Raw genomic sequence first — 8,811 nt, forward strand, 5'->3', positions numbered from 1 at the left:
CTGACAGAGCTTCCCAAACTAACTTTGTAAGAGTAGACATGATTTTTCTTTTGCCATATAGGCCTCAGTTCCAGTGCAAAGGTGGTTGGTTACCCCCATAACAGGCATGGCAGTATTGCATCTGTGAGTGCATTTTGCCAGTCCAGTGGTTGATTTGCATGTTGGATCCACATAAGCTAACTGAAGACCATTCTGCTCCAGCTACCCACATAGCATGTTCCAGCATATGAGAGAGAATCAGCATGCAGCATGCAGGAAGCTCCAGCACAGGTCTAGCTCGATCTTCCTATGCTCTTTTACTCAAGTGTATGATATAATCAGAAATAAAGTCAGGTGCTGCTGGCTAGCCAGCCACAACAGCCTGCACTGTTTGGACTTTCGTTGGCCTCCCTGGCTACTTTGTTAGGTAGTATTTCACCTGAATTTGAGAACTACCTTAATCCCTTAGACAGATTGACAATATGTAATTTTCTGTCTCCAGCCTCTGGTCCATGAACCTCATTCCCATAATATCCACCCTCAAGCTCCAATAACCCCCCTTTCCCATTAAGCCTGTCACATACAAATAAATGTACAGATATTTGTAAGGAAGAATGAGTACAGGGCCACTGGATTGTATCAGATTTAAATTAAGGCAAATTTTACATAAAATATTATTTGAAGTGTATTTGCCCTTTCTTCATAATTTATAGAATATGGTCCTGAAAACAGTCACTAATTACAGTGTATTGCTTAACCAGGTGGTTTGGCTGTATGTGGGTTGAGTATGGGGATAGGCTTCCAATTTGGTTAAAACATTTCATGTTTCTTTTTTTTTTTTTTTTTGGTTTTTCAAGACAGGGTTTCTCTGTGTAGCCCTGGCTGTCCTGGAACTCACTCTGTAGACCACGCTGGCCTTGAACTCAGAAATCCACCTGCCTCTGCCTCCCAAGTGCTGGGATTAAAGGCGTTCGCCACCACCACCTGGCTCATGTTTCTAAACTGCAAGATCACAAGAGAAAAATACTATTCTCTGCCAAGCACAAAGCCAAATCCCAATTAAGTGCGGATTTAAGATCTTTCATTCTCACTAAAAAGGAGTAAGTTTAAAAAAAACAAAAAATTGACTTAAAACCACCACTGCCATAAAACTCCCAAATGAATTTCTCTTTGGGGGAAAAAAAATAAATTGAAAGCAAATCAGTGATTCACTAAACAGATGTGAAATGAATTTTACAATCCTTCCTCCCAGCCAGTGCCAAGGCACTGTTCATCTAGGGGCAGACTGGTACTCAGAGGTGTCATAGAGAGAGGAAGAGCAGCAGGCATGAAGTGTCTGATATCTAAGGAAGCTTAAGGAGAGAATGTGTCACACTCAGAAAACAGGCAGGACACTCAAAGACCAATTCTTCAATGCTGTGCAGAGGTTTTGATAATTAACTAACCCCAAGAAATAGATTATGTACTCTCTGAGAATATTAACATGTAGGGTGGAGCTGTGTACCTCAGAGGCAGAACACTTGTCTTGAATGTGCAAATCTCAGGAATCTGTCCTGCAGTTTCACACACACACATACACACACCATGTTCATGCCTCGGCTAGCCTATGCCTAGTTACATACATACCCCATTTCAACACAGCACAGCATATAACAGGAAGGGAGGAATATCTCTCTCGGCATGTGTTGAAAACCCCCTTTTCCCTGGGCCTTCTCAGATCCCTCTCAGATCTCTCTCAGATCTCTCTCAGATCCCTTTCTTCTAGTTCACAGGGAGATTTCAGGGATTTCTCCGTTGGAATTCCCAGAAGCTCTACCAAGTTCCTGCTGCTACATCTCCTGTTTCTCATTGTGAGGCTTTGTTGATGTGTTCACATGATAGTTACCAGACCACCAGCTGGACTGCTTTGTAAATGTGTGTGAGTCTTGAAAATTAGATTAATACAGCACATAGTCATCTATAAATAATTTAACTTCCAAAGTTCACCATCCAGTGAATCAAGGACAGATTCTTTTTTTGGAATATGCCATGTTGTATGCTTGTAATAAACGCTACATAATCTCTTCACTCACAAATACTATTCATTTATCTGTTTCTCTCTACACCCTTAATGACTACCACTACATATTTTTATACTAAAGTTCAATATTTGAGTATTCTTCCATTCAGTTAATATATATTAAAGCCATATAAGGCTCTATGCTGAATTCTGTAAGAAAATATCCAACATTAATAGGACCTAAACTTTTTTATTCAAGCGCTTATGAATGTAAAGACTGAATCCCTTGGCTTTTAGAAGGAAGCTGTTTGAGTTTAAAGGCCAGCTTGCCTTGCTAACCTGGGACAAGCTTATTCATCTCTCTGAGCTCTGGTTCATTTTCCTGTGCAATAGAGATGAGCATGATAACAATGTATCAAGAGCGAAAGAAGACTGAGAGTCATGGCGACCACCACAGAGAGAGTGGCAGCTCGGTGTGAGAGATGAGTAATTGGGAACCTGAAGCCCTGGATGCCTGGCATCATCTAACAGGCAGTAGATATCTTTCAAAGTTCTTCGTGCAGGATTAGAACCTTGAATAAATGTGTCTTCAAACAGATCACTACTATGTATAATGGGATAGATAACTAACTTGAAAGGAAACTACAGACAAAGGAGCCATTTAGAGGTGGACCTCAGAAGTACAGGGCACATGGAAGAATGTAAGAACCCTGGCCCCTTAGAGACATTGCAGGTGTGGCTGCTGTGTCACATGTGCGTCAGTGGGTGGCAGAGAGGAGAGAGGCTAAGTCTATGCTTAGTGTTCTGACCTATGAACATCTGAAAGATTAATAGCTTAAAACTCCTAGGGTTTGGGGGAGCAAGTCTGAGATAACCACCAGTCCAGCTCCAGGGGGGATGGATAGAGCTAACCTGAGATGACCATCAATCCAGCATAGGCCCCAACAGTATCCAAGGGCAGAAGCCAGAGTTGAGATGATCTTGCCTTGGTGCCATGTGGCCCAGTGGGAGTAAGTCAGAAACCAGGATGATGATTCCTGCATGAGGCCCTGGCAAAGTGCAAATCCCAAATGACCACCAGTCAGGCATCATGGAATTCCAACGGGAGCTAGCCTGAGATGACTACCAGTCTGGTAACATGCATGCTTGGGAGGTTTACCATGTCTGAGATGATCCCTGCCCAGGGCCATAACGTATCGGTAGGACATAGCACTCCTGAGACCACTCCTAAGATGACCCCAGACACTCAGAGACCCCAGGCACCACTAAAAGGAACAAGTAAGTTGTGGAGAAATGGAAGAGAAAGAAAAACAGAAGGATGTGGGCACAATGAAGAGAGACAGAACTGGAGACTACAGGGTGGTAAAGAACAACCTGATATGAGTGATGCCACCTGGGACCACAGTGAGATTCTGGCCTGTGCTGCCACTAGAAACCATGTCTGCACCCATGGCTCTGCCGCAGTAAGAGTCTGCTACCACCAAAGGCTGGGTGAATATCCTTGGTCTGCCACTCATGAGAACAGCCCTGTACCTTGCCTGAGAAGCACAGTAGAGCTGGCCATGGATGTAGGGGTTGGAGTGAGACAGCACTGACAGCATGAGCATGGGAGAGCTGGCCCTGCCCCTTGTCTGCTGTGTGGTGGTGCAAAGGATGGATGCCCTCTCCTGCCCTTTTGCCCTCACCACCTGTGGCAGGCAGGAGAGCTGGCCCTGCTCCTTACCTGCCACAGCATTCAGGAGAATAAGCCCTGCACCTCACCTGGGAAGCACAGTCGAGCAGACTCTGGTGGCAGGCTCTCTGAGTGTCTGTGGTCTCAGGAGTTCTATGTCCTACCCATACATTATGGCACTGGGAAGGGATCATCTCAGACATGGTCAACGCCCCAAGTATTCATGTTACCAGACTGATAGTCATCTCAGGCTGGCCCAAAGAGTGTGAGCATGGAGAAGCTGGCCCTTGCCACTTGCCTGCTGTGAGGTGGCATGGGCGAGGGAGGAAAGCCCCTTCCCCTTTGCCCCTCACTACCTGTGGCAGCCAGGAGAGCTGGCCCTGGGATCATGAGAGCAGAAGAACTGTTCCTGTCCCTTACCTGCTGCAGAACTGAGAAGAGCCCTGCATCTCGCCTGGGCAGCACAGTAGAACTGGACCTGGATGTGGGGATTGTGATTGAGCTGGCCCTGAGTGTGTGAGCACAGTAGAGCCTACCTTGACTGTTGTCTACTGTGCATTGGAACAGATGAGGGAAAGATGCCCTTTTTATTCCCTTGTCCTTGCCATGTATGGCAGGTGAGGGAGCTTGCCCCAGAGTCGTAAGAGTGAGAGAACTGACCCTGTCCCTGTACTCTGGAGTACAGGCCCCATATCTCATCTGGGCAGGACAGTAGAGCTGGCCCTTATCATGTTGCTGTGGATGAGCTAGTCCCAAGGGCATGAGAGCAGGAAAGCTGGCTCTGCCCCTTGCTGGCTGTGACACTGGATGGGCCAGCTGCAGCAGGGCAGAAGAGCTTGCCCCAGTGGTGTCAGTGAAGAAGAGCTGGCAGGCTGACCAGCTCAAATACCTTTTAGGAATAGATCAAGGGCTTTGAGTTGGCCCACCCCAACATCTACTCCATCAATTAACTGTTGGGGTTAGTGAAGGAGCTGGTCCTGCAGATCCAAAATTACAGTATTTCTATGACACAGGACAACAACAGGATATCCTAGAGGAGTCCCAGTAAGGTTCTATATATTGATAGTGTAGCAGAAGCTAGAGTCCTCATGCCAGATCAATGAGTCCTTGCAATAAAGATTTGCAAGCAAACAAGTATGGGCAAAAGGGTGTACCGTGGGACACACTGTATCATACTATAGATTTTTTTCCCTTAACTACAGGGAAGGTTTCAAGGGTGGAAAACAGGAGCAAGGGGAGGGGGAGATGAGTGGGATAGGGGTGCATGATTCACAGAGAACCAATAAAAACAATGTAAGATAAAGAAGCAGTAGGGTGAAGGTGTGGAACCCTTACTTCCTGGCATGGCATGTCTGCGCTGCTCTTAAACACGTAGCAGCGTTGGTTATCATACAAGATCCGCATAAGGTTGGGTCTACCAATACCATGTCATGGAAAACACAGAGACTTGTGGGAGCCCAGGTCTCATGGCTGGGGTGCAACTTTGAGATTAATGCTATAAAGCACAGGTAAATTCTTTTATACATTAAGTATAAAGCATAGTTAATGGTTAATGGAGGGTAATAATTTCAATGATATAGCCACTGGTAGTGTGCCTATGTTCACCCATACTCCTGTAAACAACCTTAAAGAAACTCATAGGAGCACCAGAAACAAAATAAAAAGTAGATAATCAAATTTAATGACAGCTAAATGCATGATAGGTCCTAGATTGGAGCCTGGAACAGATATGTGCCATTAGTGGGAGAATTAAATGAAGGCCATTTTGGCTAATACTGTGGTAGTGCTGCTAATCTCCATCCCTGTTTCACAGTTACACAGTGTGTCAACTCTGGAGAAACTGCATGAAAGTCCTATTAAGAAGTATCAGCAATCCCAACTAAAATCCCAATCTCATTTTTCACAGAAATAAAAAAATAATATCCTATAATTTATACAGAACCACAGAAGTCCCTAGATAGCTAAAATAATCCTGAGTAAAAAGAAATAACATGAAGGGATTATAACCCCCAAGCGTAAAATATTTTACAGAGTCATAATAATAATAAAGCAGTATGTTGTTTATATAAAAACAGATAAGTAGACCAATGGAGCAAAACAGAAGGTCCCAACATGAGCACATGGAATTTCAGCCACTTAATACTTTACAAAGAGAGCAAACACATACACTGAGAAAAACACAAAGGGTACTGAAGAGGAAATTTCTGGGTTTTTTGTTTTTTTGATTTTTTGTTTTTAAACTCAGTTGTATCACATGATGTTTTTCTGGAAACTGTCTTGTGAGAGGATGTTTTACTGAAATAGCTGCTTGAGAGGGCACATGATATTTTGAAAGGATATAAGTAGAACCTCACAAAAAGTGAAAAGATGGTTTCACATGTGACACCCTGAAATGCTTCACTGGTCTTTGCTGGTCTTCATTGATGTTGGTCTTCGCTGGTCTTTGCTAGTCTTTGCTGGTCTTTGCTGGTCTTTGCTGGTCATGCAATGCTTAGCTGGTCCTGCTTCTTCACCCATCTTCTCAGATCTTTACTTTATAGAGATAAACTCACCAAAGAACATTCCTTGGTATTCTAGCTGATCCTGGCCACTTCTGGTGACTCGTGCCAATTTGGCAGAGTCTTGCAGTTTCTAGTTGCTACTGATTCATGTTTGTGTTTGCTATTGGACTGAACTGTTGGTAACCTGACAAGGAAGAGTTGTATCATCCCAAAGAACTACTTCTAAACAGGTCTACGATCCCCTTTTCCTAGTAACCTTCTTCCTCTCCAACTAGTTGATATGTTAGAAGGGAGGTTGCGGTGTTCAAGAACCCTAAATAAAGTGGGTTTAAAAGAGTCTGATCCTACAAGGTATTGGAGAAAGTAGATTCCATGGGCAAAAGAATGAAATTAGACCCATATCTATCAGCACACACAAAAATTAACAGTGAATGGATCACAGACCTAAATGTGAAACCTGAAACACTGAAAGTGATGAAAGAGATCATGGGCAGTCCCCTATATTATATGGGCATAGGAAAGGTCTTCCCGAAGAGGACTCCATTTGTCTGAGAATGAAGGACAACAATTGACAGTCAGAACTTTATGAGACTAAAAGTTCCTGCACAACTAAAGAAACAACCAACCATGTGAAGAGGAAGTCCACAGAATGGGAGAGAATCCCTGTCAGATATACATCTATGAAGATTTTAATGAGAATGTCCACATATGTGTTTACCTGATCCACACTCTTAGTGGAACTGTTTTCGAGGTGTTAAGTGTGGTCCTGTTGGAGAAGGTGTGTCACTAGGGGTAGGCTTTGAGGTCTCAGAAGCCTACACCAGGCCAGTCTCCTCTCTTCCTTTGCCTCTTCCGCTTTCTCTTCCTCTTCCTCTCCCCATTCCTTTCCCTTTTTTCTGTCTCTCTGTTTTTCTCTGTCTGTATCTCTGTCTTCCTCCCTCCCTCCCTCCCTCCCTCCCTCCCTCCCTCCCTCCCTCCCTCCTGCCCAAGGATCGGAATGTAAGTAAGTGCCCAGCTATCGCTTCATGCCCATGCATGCCTGCCTCCATGTCCTCCTTCCATGATGATCATAGATGAACCTCTGAAATGGTAAGCAAGCCCCAGTTAATGGATTCTTTGAAAATTTACCATGGTTGTAGTGTCTCATCCTAGCAATAGAATAGCAACTAAGACAACAACTGACAGAGGATTAATATCAGAATATATAAAGAGCTTTAAAAAAACCAAAGAATTAAAAAAAGAAAGAAATGGTTCATTTAAAAAAATGAACCTGAAGCCAGGCAGTGTATGACTTTAATCCCAACCCTTGAGAGGCAGAGGCAGGTGGATCTCTGAGTGTGAGGCGAGCCTGGTCTACGAGTGAATTCTAGGACAGCCAGGGCCTCGTAGAAAAATCCTGTCTCAAAAAACCAAAACCTAAAGAAAAGGGCTTCTCACCAGAGAGTGAGAGAAGAGAGGTGTGTGTGTGTGTGTGTGTGTGTGTGTGTGTGTGTGTGTGAGAGAGAGAGACAGAGACAGAGACAGAGAGACAGAGACAGAGAGAGAGAGAGGAGAGAGAAATGGGGACCTGAAGAGAAAAATTTTTTAAATGCTTTTTAAATTAATTATTTTATTTATTTACTTCCTAAATGTTGCCCGCTCCCATTTCCCATCCCAGAGTTCTTTACCTCATACCTCTTTTTTGCCTCTGAGGGGATGCCCCCACCCTGGGCATTCCCCTTCTCTAGGGCATCAAGTCTCTTCAGGATTAGCCACATTCTCTCCCACTGAGCCTTCCAGTTTCAGACAAGAGAATTCTTAAAAGAAGTTTTTTTTTTTTAAAAAAAAAAAAACTCAAAATGAAAAAAAAGGTTCATCACTAGCAGTTAGGAACAAATGAAGGAGGAAGTAAAGGTAACAATAAAGACATCTGAAAAAGCCATAAGAAATCATACTATTAACTATTTTTATCTAAAAAAGAAAAGCCAGTAATACAAGCAATTCTGTGTATAAATAAACATATATAATTTTAGTGAACTAATCACATCTGGGCTGACAGTGCTCCTTCTAAGAGTCAAGAACTTCCTAACAAAACTCCAAATACCAGACATGAGAAACCCTTGTTTGAATTGTTGGGGCAGGGCTGTTCAAGAGACCCCTAAAGCATCCAGCCTATTGCCATTATCCTTCGTTACTCTCCCTGAGACGTGGAAGGTAAGTCCTTAATGCTGAAGAGACTATGCCCTTCAAAAATAGGGCTAAGAGGAGCTTGAGCTGGAATTGACCTTAATTTCTCTTCCCTAAAGACTAGCTTTCATAGATCAGAAGATAGCAAGGTAAGTGTCTAAAGGAGGGGTCAGCCAGTAGTGCTACTCAGATGTGACATTTATGAACCATATCAACCAGCATGGCACTAAGGTGCATTAGTGGCATGCATACCTTAGCAGTAACCAATGACTCTATAATTAGACTTAAGAACAATTGTTAACTGTCAGTGTTAATAAAGTTATTGTTTGCAGGTCCCGTGGCAGAAATGCAGAGAAACTTTCCACAACGGCAGGCCCAAATAACACGAGAAAGTCCAGGGTTCCAAAAGCTTTATTGTCATAGCAGATGATAGATGGTCTAGATATGCACACACACACACACACACACACACACACACACACACACACACACAC

At 43.5% G+C, this 8,811-nt stretch overlaps 1 non-coding gene across 1 annotated transcript; it reads left to right on the forward strand.

The window, feature by feature from the left end:
* Positions 1 to 2,687: 2,687 nt before the first annotated feature.
* On the forward strand, positions 2,688 to 2,821 carry LOC114611074. The gene has a single exon (XR_003709792.1). It is a non-coding gene; the product is annotated as a small nucleolar RNA SNORA17 (small nucleolar RNA).
* The last annotated feature ends 5,990 nt before the right edge of the window (positions 2,822 to 8,811 follow it).

This window comes from Grammomys surdaster, unplaced genomic scaffold (assembly GCF_004785775.1).
Source record: "Grammomys surdaster isolate TR1022 unplaced genomic scaffold, NIH_TR_1.0 126076, whole genome shotgun sequence".
NCBI classification, from domain to species: Eukaryota; Metazoa; Chordata; class Mammalia; order Rodentia; family Muridae; genus Grammomys; species Grammomys surdaster.